We start from the raw sequence: 22,060 nt of genomic DNA, 5'->3' as shown, positions 1-22,060 counted from the left end.
CTGCAGCTCAAAGGAAAAAGGGGATTAAGAAGTATTGCGGGTTTATCAGCATAAGCAAGCAATAGGATCATTTCTACTATTTGTAGAAATAGCTTTCTACAAATAGTTAAGGTAATAATAATAATAATAATAATAATAATAATAATAATAACAATAATAATAATAATAATAATAATAATAATAATAATAATAAAAGAGCCTGTCTAGCATTACTGTCCATTAGAAGTATTTTTTTTTATTTAAGTTTGAAAAATAATTAGAGCAAATTATGAGTTTAAAACAATCCCGATCCCAATGTGAACATATACTGTATATATGTTACAAACAAATTTGGACCATATCAAAGTATTATTGATCACTGTGATGTCTTGAGCAATTCAAGTATTTAACTCATAACTATGGCACTCTAAGACCAAAAAAAAGAAAACACATTTGTCTGGATCCAGGGAGAGTAGAGGAGACGAGAAGCTTTGCACTTATTTTGGCTTTTGCCTTTTTTAGTCACACAATATGAGTTTGAATGCATGGATGGTTAAGACAAGCTTTCTAGACTATAGAAGCATGCACATGCAAAAGCCTTACCACAGCAAATATACATAGGAGCCAGGTAATCAGTATAAACCCAGAGAATGTTTTAATATCAAACAAACGCTGGGTGTGAAAAAGCACATCAAACCCCTGTGAAATATTCATTCATGAAGCAAAACAAGGACCCACATACCTACATTTTTTTTCCTCCTACATGTGAACGAATGAGACTCCATGGCAGACCCATTCCAAAGCCCTCTAAACCAAAACCTTTTCCTGTGACCCCATTTATACCGCCCCACGAGGAGCTAACACGGTTAGGGGGAACTGACAGTTGCCCCAAGCTGTTCACCGACACTTAATTCATTCTTTAAGTTAGAGTAACACATTCGGACATTTTGTCTGGGACTAGCTGCAAATGAAAGAGGACTAAATGTTGCCTTAGGATCTTATTTGGAGGAAATTAGCCTGTTGCAAGAAAAAATAAGTAATGTGCATATCAGCTAATGCTGCTCTATTATCAAGCAGATAACAGATACCTTTATGCCCTGCAGAAAGTCTATGGTAAACATGGAGACCCAAAGATTGAGCAAAGAAGATGTGAAGCAGTCTTTTGAAGCCCCATCCTCGTCAGGACACAACATTTTAATCAAATCTCCTCAGAGGAAATTGCATTACTGTTAGTTAGATGTCCTGCGGCAGAGGCAAAGCAAATGTCACCCAATGGAACCGGGATAAACAACACGTTCCATTATTGCCATTACTTTGCCTTAAGGCCATGTTCTTTATCACCCAGTCTGATAAGGAAAACAGTGAGTGGGACTCAGCACTTCTGAGTGCTGGTGAAATAAAAGGAGCTTAACTTGCTGGAATCAAATTACTTTGCATTATCAAAGACAGGGAGATAATTTAATTTAAGATGAGTAATGCTTTTGCTTAGCTAGGATTTATGTCATGTTTTCTCTCTGTGTGTTTCTCCTCCTCCCGATGCTTCAGCTGTTTAATCATTCAATATTATCAGTCCATCTACTGAAGCTATAAAAGCTTAGAGAGCCAGTTTACGGACAGGGCATGCGTGTGTTTCTCATTTGTTACCATGAGTCTAATAATTTGAGCTAATCAGGGCGCTAAGATGGACGAGTGCACTTCAAAAGCTTGTGAGGTGGAATGAAAATGTTGAGATTGACTTAAATGGTCACAGATTAAGAGGGAATGGTGAGGCCCTGGAGGAGGGAGGGGGCCAGACAGATCAGGGGATCATTATACATCAAACCCTGAAGAGCAATGTTGTACATTATAAAGCGACTGTGTCCAAAACTATTCATTATTATAGTCAAATAAACCTAAATGTATCATAAGAGAACATGTAAAAAACAGACTTGAAAGAAAATCTATAAAGAGAGAAAATAAGAACTATTTTTTCAATACAAAATAACCATTAACAGCATTAGTGTAACCACAACAAAATTGAAAGAGAACAACGTTTTTAGCCACATTTTCTTTTACATTTGGCAATGAGATCAAATTGTTTTTAGACTATTTTCCTGGCTAGCTGAATATGGGGGAAAATGTGTCTAAGAGAGTGCACAAAACTTTCTTTCATGGTGTGGACCCAAACAAATTGAGAAGTTTCAATGAAGGGCAAGCAGTCTATATGGAATAGTGCTATGATCTAAAATACAATGATCTTAAGAAGCTTAAAGCAGGAACTGTTAGATTTGTTAGTATTATATCTCTGTTTAATTAATATCATTAAGTCCGCTAACCCTTTTTTGTTGTCATTTCCTGTTTTACTTTGGTAATCTCCTCTCTCATTTCAGGTAGTTCGACTCCTACCTGTGTGTTCACTGACCTGATTACCTGCCCCGCCCTTATTGTTTGCACCTGTAGAGTCCCTTGTGTGTGTATTTATTCTGTGCTTTCTCTGTGCCAGATTGTTTCGAGCCTTATGATACTTGTCAGCCAGATGTTATCTGAGCTACAAATTGAAGTTACATTTTTTGGAGTCCTTGCTTTACATGAGACTTTGTATTGCCTTGCTTATCACCTTAAGTACATTCCTTTTTTGAACCATCTTTTGTCTGGAGTCGTGCATTTGGGTCCTATCATTTTCGTGTGTGCCCCAGTCGTAACAATACTTCCTGCTGCAGTCTTTAACATGCAGGTAAAGGAATACATTCAATAATTCATTAATGAATACATGAGATAGCTGAAGTGATTAACTGAGAAGCAATTATTTAGTGTTGCTTTACTGCCAACAAATCCGCTCCTGGTGCAGTGTCAATGAATAATATATTTGAAAAGGATAGAAAACAACCCTGGAGAGATTTGGTTCCAAACTAGTGGCGGAGTGGGTGCATTAAGCCTCTGCTCGTAGACATTCAAGTCATCGTATAAAATATAAGATCTCTGAAATGTACATCACATAATCGCCATCAGGTGCACTAAATATGCCACCAGAGAATATGTATAGCCGCATTACGATACGTCTCTGTGTTGTGCGGGTGACGGAGTGCTGCACCATCTCTCTAGGGAGGAGATTAGAGAGAGCCTGGGGTGTGGAGCCCACTGACGGAGAATTTAATGAAACACAGTGGCGTCAAACCGTGAGCTGCACTCACAAATAGTTTACTCCCAGATAAAAAAAAGTACTGTAGATAACACTTTTGTTGCTGAACTAAAACTAAAAACAAAGTTATACATGGCCTGTATCCCCACAGGTGAAAGAAAAAACCTGAGAAGAGGGGTGTGATGTTAAAGAGGCCCTCGTTTTTTTTTGGGGGGGGGGGGTTGCCCTTTCCTCTAGTGTGTTATATCGTTTTTTGTAGTAAATGGTCTTCAAAGGCTAAAATCCCAAAGTTCCCCCTAGAGGAAGTTTCTCTACCACAGGTGAAAAGAGGTGCTGCAGCACAGACAGTATGAGAAAAATAAAGACCATTTTTAAAGCATGTTAACGTCACAGTAGAGGCATAAATCTGAATCTGAAAATAGTACAATATCTCCTCTTTAATTTGGTCGTCTCGATTGAATTGCGAGTTTTCATGGTGATAAGGCCAATGGAGCAACATATTAGGTCGTCTTGGTAAGTATAACTGTAAAAAGAAAGTTCAGTCTGGTAACAGAATATATAATATTTGTGGCTGTTGGCTTTTCTGCCGTTTACTCGGGTTTAATACATTTAAATAAAACCTGATTACAGCAATGGGAGGGAAGCACAACTGGGTGAGTGCCAGTGATTAAACACAGGCCTGTAGCCCCTCACCAGCAGTAATCAATTCACGACCGTAGAAGAAAAAGCCCAGCAACCCAGTTATATGGTGCATTATTTAGGATGAAGCCCACTGAACGTTTTTTAAGGACACTAATGTTTGATAACTATAAAGAGAGTGATGCAGAGGCCGAATAAGAGTGTCAACATTCTCTAAGAAATCAATATGCTGGTCACACACATCTCCTCTCTCGCTCTCTTTCTATCTGTGTCTCTCTCTCTCACACACACACACACACACACACACACACACACACACACACACACACACACACACACACACACACACACACACACACACACACACACACACACACACACACACACACACACACACACACACACACACACACACACAGCTACATCCTTTGATCTTATTTTAAGTCTGCAGCAGTGAAGGAATGTGCCTCGTCAGCTGCACTGCAGAGCGAGGTTCCTTGGAGAAGCCCCGGGCAGTTGGGGAGAATATCAATTAGTTCAAACTCCTCTGGCAAGGCCTGCATCCGGAGCTGAAGGCTGACACCAAGTGTGTGTGTGTGTGTGTGTGTGTGTGTGTGTGTGTGTGTGTGTGTGTGTGTGTGTGTGTGTGTGTGTGTGTGTGTGTGTGTGTGTGTGTGTGTGGCCTAGCATAGCATTACTATACTTGTGGGGACCTAAATCTGTTTACACAGTCACATGTGGGGACTCGCCTCCCTTATGGGGACACATTGGAGGTCCCCATGAGGGGAATCATTACTTTTAGGGTGAAGACTTGGTTAGGTTTAGGTTTAGGGTAAGGGTAAGGGTTAGGGTTAGGCATGTGTTGGTTGTGGTTAAGGTTAGGATAAGTCTCCAGGAAATGCATCTAAGTCAATGTAATGTCCCCTGAAGTGATGTATACATGGTATGTGTGTGTGTGTGTGTGTGTGTTGACGTTATTGTTTATTGCAGGGTGGGCAAACGTGTGGGTGCATGTGTGTGTAGGTAAGCAAAAATAATGTGTGTGGCCACTTGAAAATGCATAGGGTGTGCACATCAATATTAATACATTTCTGATGTAGGTCAAGGACCCGGTGTTTTTTGGAGCTGGAAGGCTTAATAGAATGGTAATGAGGGTGATGGTCGGGGGTCAGGACCATTCAGAGATGTGATATGGGGGAAACCAGGTCAGTGAAAACTACTTTGAGTGCTGTGTCTGCAAGACAAGGTTGAAAACAATGATACAACCCAGGTTACATTCAAAATGAAGACTATTTTAAGACACTGTTCCTGTTGAAGGTCAGCATTTCCAGTTACATCTTCTTAAAAATATAAACATAATAGCCTCTGTCCTTGTTGTATTCGGTGATTTTCAACTGCAGAGGGTACCTGACGAGAGAGATGAAGAAGCACCACAGGCCCAAACCTGTCTGCATCACCAAAACTACACAGACAATAATGTTAAACTATTCCTTTAAGCTTTGCACTTGATCAGCTACTTCTTAATTATGTCTGATAACACTTTTAACAAGATCAGGTTCCTTTGTTTCTCGAACAGACACTAGGTCTGATATGTTTACATTGCAGTCAACATACCTGAGCATTGTTTTAGGGTTTAATAGTATGATAATGGGGGGGGGGGGGGGGGGGGGGGTGTCAGTATATAAGTCACTATTTGTTAGTTCAACCAAACAGTTGAATGACTTTCACGTTGAGCAAACTGCAACTTGAAGATGCAATGATTGATTTTTGTCATAGTTTATACATGATACTTTTCACAATACACTAAGGAGTATATTCGATTTGTGTTTAAAAATAATATGTCATAAAGCTTTACATGCATGAACTACCATTGTGGGGGAACATTGACTACATGACTATAATTTTCCAGATATAAACTTTCTTAATGACAAAGCAACGACTGTCGTCTTTTTAATAAGACCATAACACTAAAAAATGATACCTCCATACAATATTATGTCTAGTGAGTATGTTTCAGTTCACTCCCGTTTTAATGATTCCTTCCTAGGGGTCTATTAAGGTGTACTCATAGGATATGCACCATAGATCTCACAGGAGACAGTGTGTGAAAGCCACTTCTGATTGAGAACCGCAATAAAGTTGTCCCAATGAGACAATGAGTTTTAAGACTAATGATGTCTATAAGTGCAGCTCCAGCTAATGAAGATCAGCGCCATAACTTTGGCCACTTTGAACCTTCTTGGCGCTCAGACTGAAGTGAGAAGAACAGTGCGTGTGCGTGTGTGTGTGTCGAGTGACTGGAAGCTATAATGGAGGTGACAGGGGGACATGGAGTGCAATGATTAGTCTGAAGTGACGGGGTTAATACTCCTGTATGACAGCGGCCATTAACCAGCAGACATTACCACACACTCAGACAGCCATTAATGCCGTCACAGATCAAATGTTACCAAAGCTCTGAATACATCAAACACTTCACACACTCAGTGTCCCAGGATACACTCGTACGTCTCATTGGACGGGCAACACAGTGACATCATAGTGTGTGAATAGACTGTGACCCCTGATGGGAAACTCCAAAATACAAACAGTGTTGATTTAAAAACAACAAGTGTCGGTTTGTGTATACGTTTACATTTAAAAATCAGTTTGAAAAATGAGTAACTATCGTTTTATCTTATTTACTAGGCAGGTGACTTTGTATTTAAATAGATTGTGATACTGTATTCATATCAGAAGTATGCCTTAATCCATGCCTTGCAAAGTGTATTCAGTATCAGACAGTATTTCTGTCATGGATGTATATTCTTCTGACAAAAGTGATTATTAACATGGATTTGTTTTACTTTTAAGTTAAGAAAATCCATGTGGTGAATAAAGGTTTAGGTAACACTTTATTTTGATAGTCCATATTTAACACTCTATAAGTCATCAGTTGACATTTAGTAGCATGTCAACAGCGTATTAACCAATATTCAACCTTACTATCTGTATATTGTGTCAACATCTTCAAAATTGACAATCAACTACTCAAAATCAATCTGTCAGTTGAAAGACAACAGGGTCATGTTGACTATCTGTTGATAATCTGTTGAGAGTCAAGATGTCAACTAAAGATTACATTAAGCATTAGTTGGTGATCAACAGATAAGCAACTTTAGAGTTTAGTTGACTATCTGTTGATCGTCAACTAATCTAGAGTTGACTATCTGTATACTTTTAGTAGGCATTCTCCACTAAGCGTTTGTAGGCATGTGTTAGGACTATCCAATTAAAGTGAAAAACAGTTGAGAACAGTAGAAAGTCTATAACCTATCAACAGAACACATTCATCCACTAATTATATGCAACAGACATGGGAATAAAGCAAAATGTTTTGCAAAACTGATCACAAACTTTATGTATTCATTATGTATGTAATGTTTGAGTTAGAAACACCTGTTCCTGTTTTATTTGACTAATATATAAGATAAATACAGAAGCCTAATGCATTCACTTGAGAAAAAAAGGTTTTTCACAAGAACTCACAATCTACAGATAGTAAGGTTGAATATCGGTTAATAACCTGTTGCAAAAAACCTGTTGACAGTCAACAGACACTTTTTGTAAAATCTATAGATCAACACTTGAGATGTACCTTATATTCTACTGGCAGTTAGTTAAATGGATGTTACTTGTCTGTTGAAACAGTGTTGTTGAATGTCAACTGATGACTTGTAGAGTGTTAACTATGGACTATCAAAATAAAGTGTTACCAATGTTTAATGTGTCAGCTGCAAACTACCATTCCAGACAACATTTTTTAGGTTGGGAAACCAAAAACCATTAAATAGGGTAAGGGACATTACAATACCACATTAAAATATTAGCAAAAAAAATACAATTACTGTATTAACCATGATGTATCTTCATCTGGAACACATTTAAATATAGCAGGCCCCTTACAGCACTCTGGGGTACTCTGCTATTACGTTGTGGTCATGTAACATTTTATAAGTTCAATTATATTATAACTACTTCACGATTTCTAGAGAAAGAATCCTCGTGAGCAGCTGGCTTGAAGGTAAAATGGAGTATAATGTGTTTTTGTTAAGTTCCTTCTTTTAGATAATTGGCACTTGCCAGCCCGTCACATTAACTCACATTCCCTCTTTGGAATTTAGAGACATTTTGACAGGCAATAAAGAAAAGCTGCAAAAAACACATGACTTGCCAACTCAAAACATTTTGGCTCCACAAGTTCACGATAATCACCACTCACATAAATGTAGAGCCAATAACACCACCCACAGTATATTACTAATAAAATGTACAAAAGCTGAAGCTCACTGACACGTTGAAGACAGTATTCATTCAAATGTGTTTATATGTAATATACTGACTTCTTTCTAGCTGTAAGACATAAAAAAGCATTTAATAAACAACTATTTCGTTTTCAATCGGTTTTGGTGCAGTAGGCTTTACCTAGGCTGATCCATTTTATCCGTTAAATCAACCTTGCTGCATTCTTAAATGAAAAATGAAAATGCAGAACCCTGTTGTGTGTTTTTTCCCCTTTATATTAGCATCCTTCCATGCTTATGTTGCCTTAACATATTGCTTTACCACCTTTCAGCCACTAGAGAGCAGTACAGAGCTCAGCAGGACACTGCTGCAGGATTACAGCGTTAATGAAGGAGACACAAAGGGAATATTTCTGTAGCTCTGTTCTAAAAAGTTTAATTTTGAAAATAATCTCAAAATCTCCAACTAAAATGTAACCCTGACAACTTCTATTGCAAAAGAGCAACACAAGGTTTAAAATGATCCAGTTCATTTTGCAAAAAGGGAAGATTTCTGTGAGAGTAACAGTCACTATACTTTATTGTCCCGCTTGTAAGCAAATATCAAAATATTGTATCTTCCACTGCATTAGGATAACAAGCTTTTAAAGCACTTCATTGCATTTACATTGGAACCCTACAAGAAAAAAACAACTCTTGTCTAAAGAGAACACAGAGTGCCAAAATACTACCCGAAACATCATGTGTCTGTGTCTCTGATACTGACATGCCCTCGTGTCCAACTCTCAATCAGTATCAAGTCAGCAATCCATCTATCAATCAATGAATTAAAGGATGTCACGTGTTGTGAGAAGTCACTAACATTAGAGTCAGTAGTGATAAGCCATAATGTGTCTCTGTGCGGTAAAACTCTGATTGACCCCTTTTACCAACTGGTGTTTAATACAAACATGTACACAATGCTTAATACTGATCATATCGACTGTAAAAACGACTCTAAAATGAAATAAATGGAGATACTAGAGCAATGGAATAATGTCAGAAATAAAGAGAATAAAAGGAAAGAGGCATTTGTTTTAATTTCCATACATTATGCAATGTAGGCACATACAGTATAGATCAGAGCCTCAGGACACAGTTTCCAATAGCGATCAGTGGTGCAGTGCTGTAGGATCCCACTGTCACTGTCACTCAGAAGCGGAGCACGGCCGGATGAACACAGATACCATTTTGTGTGTGATAAAGAAGACATTACCCTTTACCAATCAATCGCTGACCCTAACACTGCACTGGGTCAAAACTAAATCAGACAGAATGACACATTATGTAGATATCATGGGGTTTATTTTTTCTTTCTTTGGCTATTTTACACATGTTAAAATGCCTTATTAACCTCTATGCAAACCAGGATAATTAAATAATAATGATAGATATGTAGGCTTTATAAAAAAAGGAGGGATGAGCACCTTTAAAATTGTTTTTATACTAAAATACAAAAGAGTTGAGGAAAAGATTTTAAAAAACCCACTGTGAAATGGAGTGTCCCATTTGCATGTCTGCTGTTAGGGCCTAATGAGAAATGACACATTTGTAATTACAGCGGACTATAATTAGCTGGTGTGTAAGTGAGATGCCAGAACCCAGGACTTTATGACTTGGCTACACAGGGCTTAAACGGAAAAGTAAAATTGCTTAAACTTCATGCGAAAAAGATTTAAGATTGCATTTGTTTTTCTTCAACATGAAACAGACTGTTGGACAGGGACAAACATTGGCAGGACGAAGCCTGCGATGTAGACAACGATGCCTTCACTGTACCGCTGAAACTCACTCACCTCCTCCATCACGCCTACTGAGAGAGGAGGTGGAGGAGGACGAAGAGGAGGGACGTGTTTTTATCCTGAGCTTCGGGACACATAAGATCGAGGTTTTGGCAGAAGAGAGGACTGCAGATGATGATGATGATGGTGTTGCAGATTGACACGTGTCTGACCTCATATGATGGCTAGCCTCAAGTGATACAACACCACACATTTGTTTTTGAGAACTAACATCATTATACAACTTTGTATACTTGTTACTGGTTGTATTACTGATTTGGAGTCTAACACATTTTCTCTGTGAAACATTTTTTAATAAATGATTCCTGAAGCATAAAGCAATATTCTTCATCAGTGGGGGAATTATCTTTACTCAAGCACTGTACAATGTTGAGGTTCTTGAACCCGAGTATTTCCATTTGAATACTCTAGATTCATTTAGCTGTACTTTACTTTTGCTAAAGTTAAATGTTGTTTGAGGACTTTTACACAGTAATTGAGAAGTCTCATTTTACTTAGATTGTTTTATTTTACCACGTTTCTTAAAAACAGTCATTGTTCTGCTAAAATAGAATAAAAAGAAATATGCATCTTCTGTTGTTTTGTCTTTAACAAGATATGAGTTGTTAGAACATAGATAGACATTGTAGAAGGTGAATGAAGGTCCAGAAAATATAGATTCACAATTGATTACATGTTGTATTGAGGCATGATGACCCCAGACAATTAAAGCTTAATGATGTACATTTTCAAAAGAAAAAAGCATGTTGTTCTGGCTAAACCACCGGTGAAGAAAACCCCACACAGTGATCACAGTAAAGCGTAGGGTGAAGCCCAGCAAAGCGTGCAGCAGGTGACTGAGACAAAGCGCTGTGCAGTTCCCAGAGGATGCATGTTTTTCTGTTAAACCATTGTTTCAGTGTCTTCCCGGCCAATAGAGGATTTGACCTTTGGACACGGCTCTAAAAATAGACGCATTCCCAAACAAGGGGGAGCTTCTGGGATAAGAAAGACTCCTGTGATGTACACACGGATGTCTGCATACGCACATGCAGGCACATCAACACGCACATGTCCCCCTCCATCAGACCCCCGGACACACGGTCAATTTCTGCTCAGGGAAATGTGCTCCTATTCTATCGATGTGCTTGAATTAGATTGGTTTAAGTCATTTGTCTTAAGGAGATGTCGTAGTTCTATCTCTCGACAGGCTAAAAGCAAACATATCGGGTTTTTTGTGCATTCTCAATCGCAACCATTACATGCATCAATATAACAGTGTGCTGTCCTCACTGCACTTTATAGTGAAAATAAGCCCAATACATTTGCCTACAAACTAGCCATAACGCTGCAGTAATCAATATTTATTTAAAAATAAACAATCTAAAAAAATGAATCCATGCAATATTATTCAAACTATATTGCTTATTGCGACTGAAACATCGACTGATGACCTAATCCAGGAGTTCCCTCATCTCTACAGATTGATTTAGTGTCTTTCAGCTAACTGTTTTTGTCTTACGACTCAACTGTTTTGTTTCACCCCGAGCTGTAACAAAGCTCCCATAATCCCCCCCCCCATACTATACTAGTCCAACACTAGAAAGTAGCGATACAAAGTTGGCGACTAGTTGCTGAACACTATGAAGCCGCAAACTCCAGATATTTCCCTCATTTGTTGGTGAAGGTCAACACAGAGCTAAAAATGGTTTCAATATTACATTTACAATTGCCATGTGGCCTAAAACACGACAAAAATCAAATGCAAATGTTGCTACATATCTAATGGATGAGTAAATAGGGTATTATTTGTTTCATATATCGCCTTTAAATGCTAATAATACGAGTTTACCACTTGTTCGTTTCACGTCCAAAGTGACACAATGTGACTCTCATCAAAGTCCATGGTAGTCTGTCCGATACATTCAGATATTTCTTTTGAAATGTCTGGTTGATGATGCTAGAGTTGGAGGTAACAAAAACACCAGTGTGTTCATCCTAGGAAACCCATTATATACAAGAACATTCATGGGAAATAGTTGATGTGTTGTGACACTAATAGCACACGCATGCAAGCATTTCACCTAGAAGCTGCAACAGGAAAGTCCAGATGTGTCCTATGAACATACTGTAGTTCTACTTTATGCATCAAATATCTGATTTGATTAAAATGTTGTTAACAAAGATGGTGGGGACAGAGAACAGGTTTACTTTCAATTACAGAACCAGGAGAACCCTCTTTCCTTCATTCATCAGCTGTTGAAACCCCCCACATACTGCAAGTCTCCCACTCTGACACTGTGCTTTGGTCGTATCCACACTGAAACACACACTTTGCAGAGGGACATGGGGAGATACGGCGCTCCTTAAGTAAACTAAAACAGACTCCGCATTGCAAGCACACTGTTGCTAAGTAACACACAGGAAGCTCCCTAAAGTACACTCCAGTAAGTTATGTGGCCTACACACGGTGCACAGGTAAACACACTGAGTGAAGTTTGCACGACTCACGGTGTACCCACACGAGTGGGATGGGCAGCTAACATCTTTGGGCACTTCTACTGAGGCTGATTGTTTTCTGACAACATTTACATACGGGCATCACGCTTATAATATATTGACACCATACATTTTGATGACATCTAGTGTGCAAGAAAAAAGCAACAGAGAAAAATGTGAAAGAGTGTGAGTGAAAAATGACAGAGTATGAGAATGATTGAGGAAAAATAGTGAGAGGGAAGGAGAGAGAGAGAGAGGCCGGCGCCGTGCTGCAGCAGCGGAATAGCCAGGCCATGTAATTGATGGGAGCCCATACTCATAAAACATAAATCTTGTCCATGAAGTGCTGAATCATTTGGCGCACACATTCGTCCGCCTCCTGCTCCCACACATATGCATGCGTACACAAGCAAATATGCACAGCAGACACACACACACACACACACACACACACACACACACACACACACACACACACACACACACACACACACACACACACACACACACACACACACACACACACACACACACACACACACACACACACACACACACACACACACACACACACACACACACACACACACACACACACACACACACACACACACACACACACACACACACACACACACACACACACACACACACACACACTCCACCCACATCCAGACATCCCATACACACCACAACATGATCCTTCTTTACATGAATCGCCTTCTAGCTGAACTTGTGCTACATCTTTTATTGACAAATCTAACATCGAAGACGCCAGACAACCCCAACTACCAGCTCCAAAATCTGTCTTTCCCATTCCTTCTACTACCCCCACTCATACAGCACCCACCTACTCACTCCTCCCACTGCACTTGAGTATTCCCAATAAAACTATTTTATTATGAGCCCTCTCCCTTTGGGTTGGATCGAGTAAGTGGCTGAGTTCAGCTCTTCAGCACGGCAGACACTCGATACGAGCGCTAGCTTTGACTTCATGAGGATAAGTCAACCTAGCAGCATTAGCAGATGAAACACACTGAATGTTACCCGTGTTAAACAGCTTGGGGAAACAACATGTTGGCAGAGCCCCACAAGCTCATGATGGGAATCTATGTGTAAATACATTGACTCTACAGCACACGGTACCATTGATAACTGTTTGTTTGCATTGGAGCAACATACTGTATGTCATATTGAATAGCAATTACCACAGCGATAACAATATACAGTATGAGGCCTATTATGTTCTTTTATTTCCGGAGTTGAAAGTAAATGATTGGATGGATCCCAAATTGGAATTAAATTATTTGTTCTACACAGGCAAAGTCTTCTGCCAATTAGAGAATGAGTACAAACTCATAAACTCAATATTTATTTGGCAGGAGCAGAGGGGGAGTCGTTTCACTTTGGATCCGTTCAAATGTTTCATTTTCAGCTTATCCGTGGAGAGCATTTTTTATGAGCAGTGTGTACAGGAGGCGGCACGGCTACTTAGAAACAAAGCCAAACAGTTAGTGCAGCGGATCCTGAGCATCCACAGCAGAGATAAAACGTTTCTACAAGCTCTAAAAAACATGTCACTCGACACTTTATATAATTCATACAGGACAGTATCAGTGAGCATTGCTGGCCTTAAAGGTTCAGTGCTCTGGCCTTTACTGTCCAACACACTGGCCGGTACAGTAACAGAGAGATTAGAGTGTGTTCACATGCAGAGGGCACACATTGATCTTTACTGCATAGTAATACACAGTGGACACTTTGTTGAATATTCATCGCCCTCCGTGCTCCAAGGTGATGAGTCTGGAGGTGGACAGGGGGAAAACCTGTCATTGAAAGCACACTATAGGGCCTCTTGGAGGACTGTGGATCCCGTGATTTGCCCACTCCGCTAAACCCCCCCCCCCCCCAACCCTTCATTTGGAAAAAGCACTGCGAGGTGCAGCATTCCTATATATGTTGATCTAAGAGAGGTCACTCATCCACAAAGCGGGGAAATACACATTTACGAGGTCAGAGTGAAGATGAGAATGTTTTATATATGAGAGGCGCTCATGTAAAGTGGATGAAAAAAAGAAGGGGGTTTCACAGGATTTACATAAGGGCTCAAATATTCTATATAACATATGATTACACATGCATGTTTTCAGCTTTTTGATGCATTAACGTTCTCAGTTCAAGTTGCCCTGGATAATTAGCGGGTCTCTCTTCTTCCTGTCACTGACACTGACTCGTATATTTTAAATAAACACCTCTGATGTCTTTAATTCAACACATGCTGCAATATTGCCACCCCGCCCTGTCATCGCTTATTCTCCGTTTAGCGTGATAAAAAACGCCGGCCATTGTTTTCTGTGTGTGTCCGCTGTGCAGGCATTGTGAGAGTGTGACAGCAACACTTTGACGTGTATTATCTCATAACCAGCAGGTAACTCATCATGTATACAGCCTCCATAGAGAAGCAGTACTTTGTGTTAAAAGCCTCCAGAAGACCTACACTACACAGTGGTGTAAATCACCAAGACAGAATCAGGGCTTTGAGAGCTAGCCTTGGCTTTCAGAATGCTGCTATCCGTTTTAAAATATCCTCGTGTCATCTATAATAAACCTCCTCAATTAAAAAAAAAAAGAAGCCTACTTTGAGAGGAAAGCCGGCTAAAAAATCCAACTGTTCATACTGGACTCAAATCTTCTGATGACTTTTTGAGTTTACAATAAAGTTTAAGAAGTAGAGCAAATGCAGATGCTGACCCTGTTGGATCTGTGTTTATATGGTTTTACACATAAACCGTATACATCTCTCTCCGAGATAATCCCTCCTAAGAAACAACACCCTTACACTTCAATCAATAGATGCAAACATCGCCTTCCTTACCCTGGACACACAAACATGTTCGCTGATAAGCAAATTGGGAGCAGATCTTCAATTACATTAAGTGGTACAGCCACTCAAACACAGACATGGAACATTTAACACTTAGCTTATTATGTCAATAGCTATGTACACGTGGTAAAGTAATAGCAAGCTATTCTTAATTGATCTAATTATTTTCAAATCAATAACTCCTGCCACAGATATAAGAAAAATGCAGTTTTCATGTCTTTCACCTATCATTTAAATATTAGTGAAGCTCTGGAATTGAAAGAAACAATAACCTCAACATTAATAGATTGAATATCACATAAAGTATTTATCTTTTTACTTCAAGAGGTCCTATTATGCTAATTTCCAGGTTCATATGTGTACTTTGAGATTGTATGGAAGATAAACTCTCTCTTACTTTCGGATGTTTGCCTTTGCAGATCATTTACATGCACAAACACCTATATAAGACACTATAGGAAAGGGAAAACCCTAAAAAGGATAATAGGCAACCTTTAATCTGATCAGTTAAACCTTAAAATGCAAAACAACCAAAAAAGATTAGATCAAAGAAAATGAGTGTGAAGGCGCACATGGTGCAGGTAGAGGGCGCTTAGCCAAGAGTGCACCTGTGATCCATGATCCTCCTCTATCCAACTCCATATGTCCTCCACCTGAGAACAGCTTTACTGACAAAACGCCCCATTAGCACGTGCAGTTGCTGAACACGGAGAACTTTCTAAATACTTTCCCCAACACATCAGGGCTCTTTACAACGCTTCAGAGGACTAAATGAAGCATTGTTGAGACACACAGAGCCACATGTTACGTGCTAAGCTGCAGCGCAGTTTGAATACTCGTGGATTGTGAACGCCACCTTGAATTCAATAGGAAAGTCTTTAATCAAAGACTTTGTGCCATCCTGTAATTAAGTGAATAAAGAGCTTCTCCAAGAGCCGCACTTAACCTGAAGGCAAGCACCCAAGAGCCTTGCATACCTCCCACTCATGATGTACTCTCCCAGGGTGCTCTCTGTCTCAATCGCTTCATCAGTATCCAAGTGCTGATACACACTAGCTATGATATATTGATTATAATCAAAGGCAAATAGCAGAAAGATACACAAATCCAGCTGAAGCACTTTATCAGCAGAGTGAAGCGTAGTGATGGAATTAGCATGTTAAGTATTACAATGTGTTTCTATTGCCATCACAGTATCCCTCTCTGACTGCACGGTCTTTTCTCACATCTATATTGTATTTTCTTATATTGTTCACTTATATTTCTTTTAAACATTTTGTATCAAACTGATGCCTTTTTAGGAGTGAATGAGTTTCACATGTAGAGAATGCTTCTTCAAATTTTTAAAGGTCACCTATTATGCAAAATCCACTTTTTCATGTCTTTTATACATCAACACGTGTCCCCTCTGTGGAAAGAGACTCTGAAGGTTTCAGGAAAAAAGATTCTCTCTCTTTTTGTCCTGATCCATTTATATAAAAACCTGTCTGAAAATGAGCTGATCAGATTTTGGCCACTTTATGATGTCATAACGATTGTTTGGCTTGTGTAACCATTAGCCAATCACCAACCAAGGTAACCCCCCCCCCCCCCTTATCACCTGCATCTCCTCCTAGAGCACCATTGTGTTCTTTGTAACCAAATCTCTCTCAGAGGGGCGTGGGGAGGGGCTCCTTATTTTCATCTAAAGCAACAGACAGAGAATCAGCACTTTTGAAACAGGGCTGAAACAGAGGGGATTATGGGATGCTCCAATGATCTGTTTGGTATTTGGAGACAAACACTTCAGAGACATAATAATAATAATAATAATAATAATGCATTACATTTTTTATTAGAGCGCTTTTACAGGTGCTCAAAGCGCTTTACAAGTACACATTACACATATTAGACATGTAAGAGTCATTACTGCGGACATTACCCACAGGAGCAAATGCGGATAAAGTGTCTTGCCCAAGGACACAACGGCCTGACGCAGGAGGCGGGATTCGAACTGGAGAGACATGTTTTGTATCTGAGACCTATAATATATTGATGAAAAACAGTATGATAGGGGACCTTTAAACTAACTTCTACTGTAGACCATAATGTTCTCTGAATTTGGTGCCTTCATAGGAATAAAGCAAACACAGTGTAGCGTGTGACAGCGGTGATGACTGGCCATCAAGCCGTCTCTTTGGTTGGGCGCAGACTGAGGGGCGTAATGAAGCATGTGGAGCTGCTGATTTCAAAAGGTAATCAAGAAAGACTTGGTTAATGACAACTAGACAAAGCAACATCTCTCTGTGTCTCCCTCTTTACTGTCAGATACTTTGAGGGAATGTATCAGAGGATAGAGGAGGCTTTTGATGGGAATATAACGCGACAAAGCCACGGACTCAAACTCGTAAACCCTAAAATGTATAAATAATGCACCGAAAGACATTTTTAGCCTTTTAAGATCTTAACTTTCTTCACATGAATGACACAATAAAAGTCTGCCATAGATCCAAGGACCATTTAGGTATGAACTGAAAACCCTAGCATTACAAATAAAGGTTGTATATTGGAGGAAATACAATGTGTTGAGTGAAGTTCAGCACCACAGACAGCACCACTGCTCTACACCACTATGAGCGTTTTCAAAGGAGCGCTTTCTTCAGCAAATAGAAAAAAGTAAATGGATTTATTTGTATGCAAAGCAGGACAAAGTGCTATACAATGCCTCTCATTAACACATGCACACATGCACGCATGTACGCATATACGTGTGCAATGTTCCGGCCATATGATATTAAAATCAACAAAACTGCAAGCAACCTAAACAGAAAATACTCTGATTCACGACTTACTACAGCTATGGCAAAGAAGGGAATATCATTCACTATTATGTACGGTGAAGGAATTATGGCACTGCTGAAAAAATCCTTGGTTCGCAGCCATGATGGCCACGTTGTCCTCATCAGAAGAAACACACCTACAAAACAATTACAAATACATAGATATATAAGCCCAGCATTTAAAGGGGACCTATGATGCAAAATGCACTTTGTGATGTCTTTTATACATAAATATGTGTCCCCCTCTCTTTTCCTCCGTACCCAAATCTTTTAAAAACGGGTGTACAACGAGCGGATACAGATTTCCATCCGATGTGACGTCGGCGGACCCACAGAAAGTTGCTATCAGAAACAATGCCTGACGTGTTTTGGACGTCTTTGTTTACATTAGCAAGCCTCGCTAACACTCAGAGCTAACCTGTACTGGAGAGCACATGTGTTTAAAAAGCAGGAAATAAAAAAAGAACTCACCTTGTGGTAAACCCGCAAGAGAAAAAGCATTTGAGCTCCATACTGTTTCAGAAATAATCCTTGACGTGGTTTAAACAGGATGGTGTTTTATCACAGCAGAATTTAACTTTATCTCCGGTAGAATTCTGATCAGGCATTAGCTCCGCCTCCTCTTCTTTCTTTTTTTTCAAGCTAAGGACCCAAAATCTGCATTTCTCTAACAGGTCTGCAAAAGAGGGGTTTGAGCAGTATGAGGCATGGCTACAATGGGTGATCTGTTTGGTATTTTGAAAAAAAAACTTCACAGACATGTTTTGTATAGGTATGGCCCTACAATATATGTTTAAAATATAGCATGATAGGTCCACTTTAAGCTAGGAATGTATGCATCTTATCCTATATGTCAAGAAAATAAAAAAATATGTAAAGCTAAAGTGGCTTTAGTTTAAGAAGACACTCCTCGCACACTTTTGAATAATTTATAGTTAGCTTCAGAGTTTGTGAAGTAATGGAAGCAATCTAAATCTGTCACAGTTTGACGGTCTTTAACAAGTTCACGCTACAGGAGGGCCAGCTAACTCTAGGTAGCGACAGGTGGTCGTGTTACAATAAAATGGTTCATTTTTTAACCCTCAAATTTAGTTTATTTAGTTTAGTTTATTTTATTAGGATCCCCATTAGCTGGTGCATAACAACAGCTAATCTTCCTGGGGTCCACAAATAACATAAAACATGACATTCGACAGTACATTACAAGACAATGATACAAATCGTGTACGGCGTCAATTTTCCTTCAAACAGTGACTTTCATATCAACCATCACATACAGCTTATTTTCTGATTCCCCATTTCCTTGGAAAGAAAAAAAAAAAGAAAAAAAAAAAAAGAATAATAATAGTCATTTTACAAATGTCTCCCTTCGCTTCTTTTAGAATAAATTGAATCAGAAACAGCTCTTTTTATTGCAGCTTACAGTAAAAGAACCGAACCCAGAGATAAGTCTTCACTCTTCACAGTATGTAATCTGTGTGCAAACTTGTACCAAGCTATCCGATTGGGCAGAGAGACTTTTGTACTGATTGATGAGTTCAGCAGATCAGTCAGCCGTGGCAGCGGTGCCCTTTATCAGTGACTCTGACTACACACTTTCCACAGGGACCGATTAAGCTGTGACACCCATAGGACACTCAGCTGGCTGAGGTAGGGAAGGAAGGGAGGGAGGGGTGAATATTGCTGTGACATCCATGGAACAGGAGTGGAACAAATAAAAGATGTGAGAACTGGATAACCTTAATAAGAAGAATGAGTACATCTGTTACATTTAATACAGATGAGATGATTTAAAAAAAGTGAAACATGGCAGTGTTTTCAAATTGCTTCAACATGCAGGCACACACACGCAGACTGTTGAATCTAAGGCAAAGTACAAAAGACAAAAAGGGGTAAAGTGAAGCGGGGAGCTTTGAAGGATCCCATCTTGACCCATATGTTGACAATACTCTCCAGAACAACCTGCTTATTGCTTCATCCAACAGTTTTCCTATTATGTTGTAAGTGGGTTTGGCTGTTACACACACAAATGCCACTCAACGCTTCTCAACATCTACAGATACTCAACCCTGATATGCATAAACCTCATCTCTCTTTCACACACTCCAAACTAACACAGCTATCATTCATACACACTCTGAATAAACCGTGTGTGTGGACCACAAGAAATATGCTTTAATACAATGAAATGATTAAGCAGATATTGTGTATAGCCTAATAAGTGTCCAAGAGTGACAACACATTTGAGTGCCCCATGCATTTGTGAGCTTTACTAGGAGTATCACAAGTTAAGTAAAAGACCCAGAAAATAACATGTTCTCCAGAAACTATTTGGAAAGTTTCAGTCTGCTTGTTGACGTCATCATACAACAAAAGGAAAGAGATGACTCTAAAACCCCAATAAATAGAAATGACTTTGTCTGGACCTTCAGTGTAGTACAAACCCGTTGTGGTTTGACACCTCCAGTCTCCCGGAAGCACCGCCTTGTGTTGACTCTAAACAACAGATGGGCATGAATATGTCAAGCGCTTCTTAAATGCTTAACGACGTGCTACAACGAAGTGCTACTGTAACACACACACACACACACACACACACACACACACACACACACACACACACACACACCACACACACACACACACACACACACACACACACACACACACACACACACACACACACACACACACACACACACACACACACACACACACAGGTTAAAAGAGAATAACTGACACACCTCAACCAAAGGCCAGAAGCTGCCCCTTCACCTGCTCTCACGCACACAGATGAAATGTTCCCTTAGTGTGTTAGACTAAGGTCAGAGAGGATCCTCAGGTTACTGGAATTTATCACAAGACCTTTGTTATGTCTATGCAACGTGCTGAAATAAAATATATAAACAGTCCATGGACAACAGAATGTTCTCAACCTGTTAATACACATTACAGGAGTTCAAGGGTAACAGTTAACACACCGCCCACCAAACTAAACCACATCTCTTCACCTCAAGATGATTGCATTTATTGAGAGAGAAGTCCGTGCTCCATGCTAATAAATAGATGTCAGATAACAAAAATGAAAAGCTGGCTCAATGTTCATTCATGCACTAAAATAAAGAAAGGTTTCTTTTTATAAGTCACTAAAAAGTCAGCACTTACAGTAAGCTACCTGATGTTTTAATGTGTATGTGCAAGCTGTTTGTGTGTGCTTTCTTTCTAGTTCCTCCCAACAACCTTAATCTGATAAAAGAGTAGATTTTGGAGACTACAAGAAATTATATATGTTTTTGTAATATGAAACTATTATATTACGAGAGAAAGGTAGGCGGATATTTACACATATTACTCGTCTGTATTTGAAGAGGATCCCATTTAGGCTAACACACTGCATTTATCCTGGTATAATTCAAGGAGTGTCTAGCAGTGTTTTGAGTCCTTGGCAGGCATTCATCACAGTTACTGTTTTTTGGATTGGAAGTGTGTGTTTCTCAAATAGATGAACACATAAATATATAGATAAACATGTAAAAAAACACACAAAATAAGCCCCCAACACTTGAGTACTTGCTCATTAAAGGACATATCTAATTTCTCAGATTAAGACAAAGCATTTATGGTCGTCTTTTTTCTTCATTCTCTTAAAAAACTAAGCTTTGGTGTGTCTGCATTGGCTAAGTGTTAGTTGAGGACACTAACACGTCTCCTGTTCCAGCGGGCAGTTGTTTTCAATTTGGATCCTCATCTGCAGTGTGGTCAGTGGCGGTTCTAGACCAATTTGACTGGGGGGGCCACTGGGGGGCCAGTTATTTTCTGAGGGGGGCACAATAAATGCAGGACGAAAAAGAGAACTAGACAGTATGAAGTAATTGCGCATAAGAAAACAATGCAATACAGTTATTGGTATTTGTTTCAGTACACTTATTTATTTCAGATAGATCTTATAGTTATTACTGTTAGCTTCAGCTTAAGTTATAGTGCAATGTTTGAACTCACACCATATTTATATAAAAATA

General features: G+C 39.3%; 1 protein-coding gene across 4 annotated transcripts in view; it reads right to left on the bottom strand.

Moving 5' to 3' along the window:
• Positions 1 to 22,060, bottom strand: part of fgf14 (fibroblast growth factor 14) — a 103,591-nt gene that overhangs the window by 36,660 nt on the left and 44,871 nt on the right. Inside the window, exon 1 of one of the 4 annotated variants that reach the window (XM_034213557.1) lies at positions 726 to 781. The exons of 2 other annotated variants lie outside the window; for them this stretch is intronic. The gene's annotated coding sequence lies outside the window, so the exon portion shown is untranslated. Of the gene's footprint in view, positions 1 to 721; positions 782 to 22,060 lie in introns of those variants that run through there. One more of the 4 variants, XM_034213556.1, reaches the window with a different exon arrangement.

Source organism: Gymnodraco acuticeps, unplaced genomic scaffold (genome assembly GCF_902827175.1).
Source record: "Gymnodraco acuticeps unplaced genomic scaffold, fGymAcu1.1, whole genome shotgun sequence".
Lineage (NCBI taxonomy): Eukaryota > Metazoa > Chordata > Actinopteri > Perciformes > Bathydraconidae > Gymnodraco > Gymnodraco acuticeps.
The sequence above is the reverse complement of the archived record's forward strand: the minus strand, read 5'-3'. Positions and strand labels throughout refer to the sequence as shown.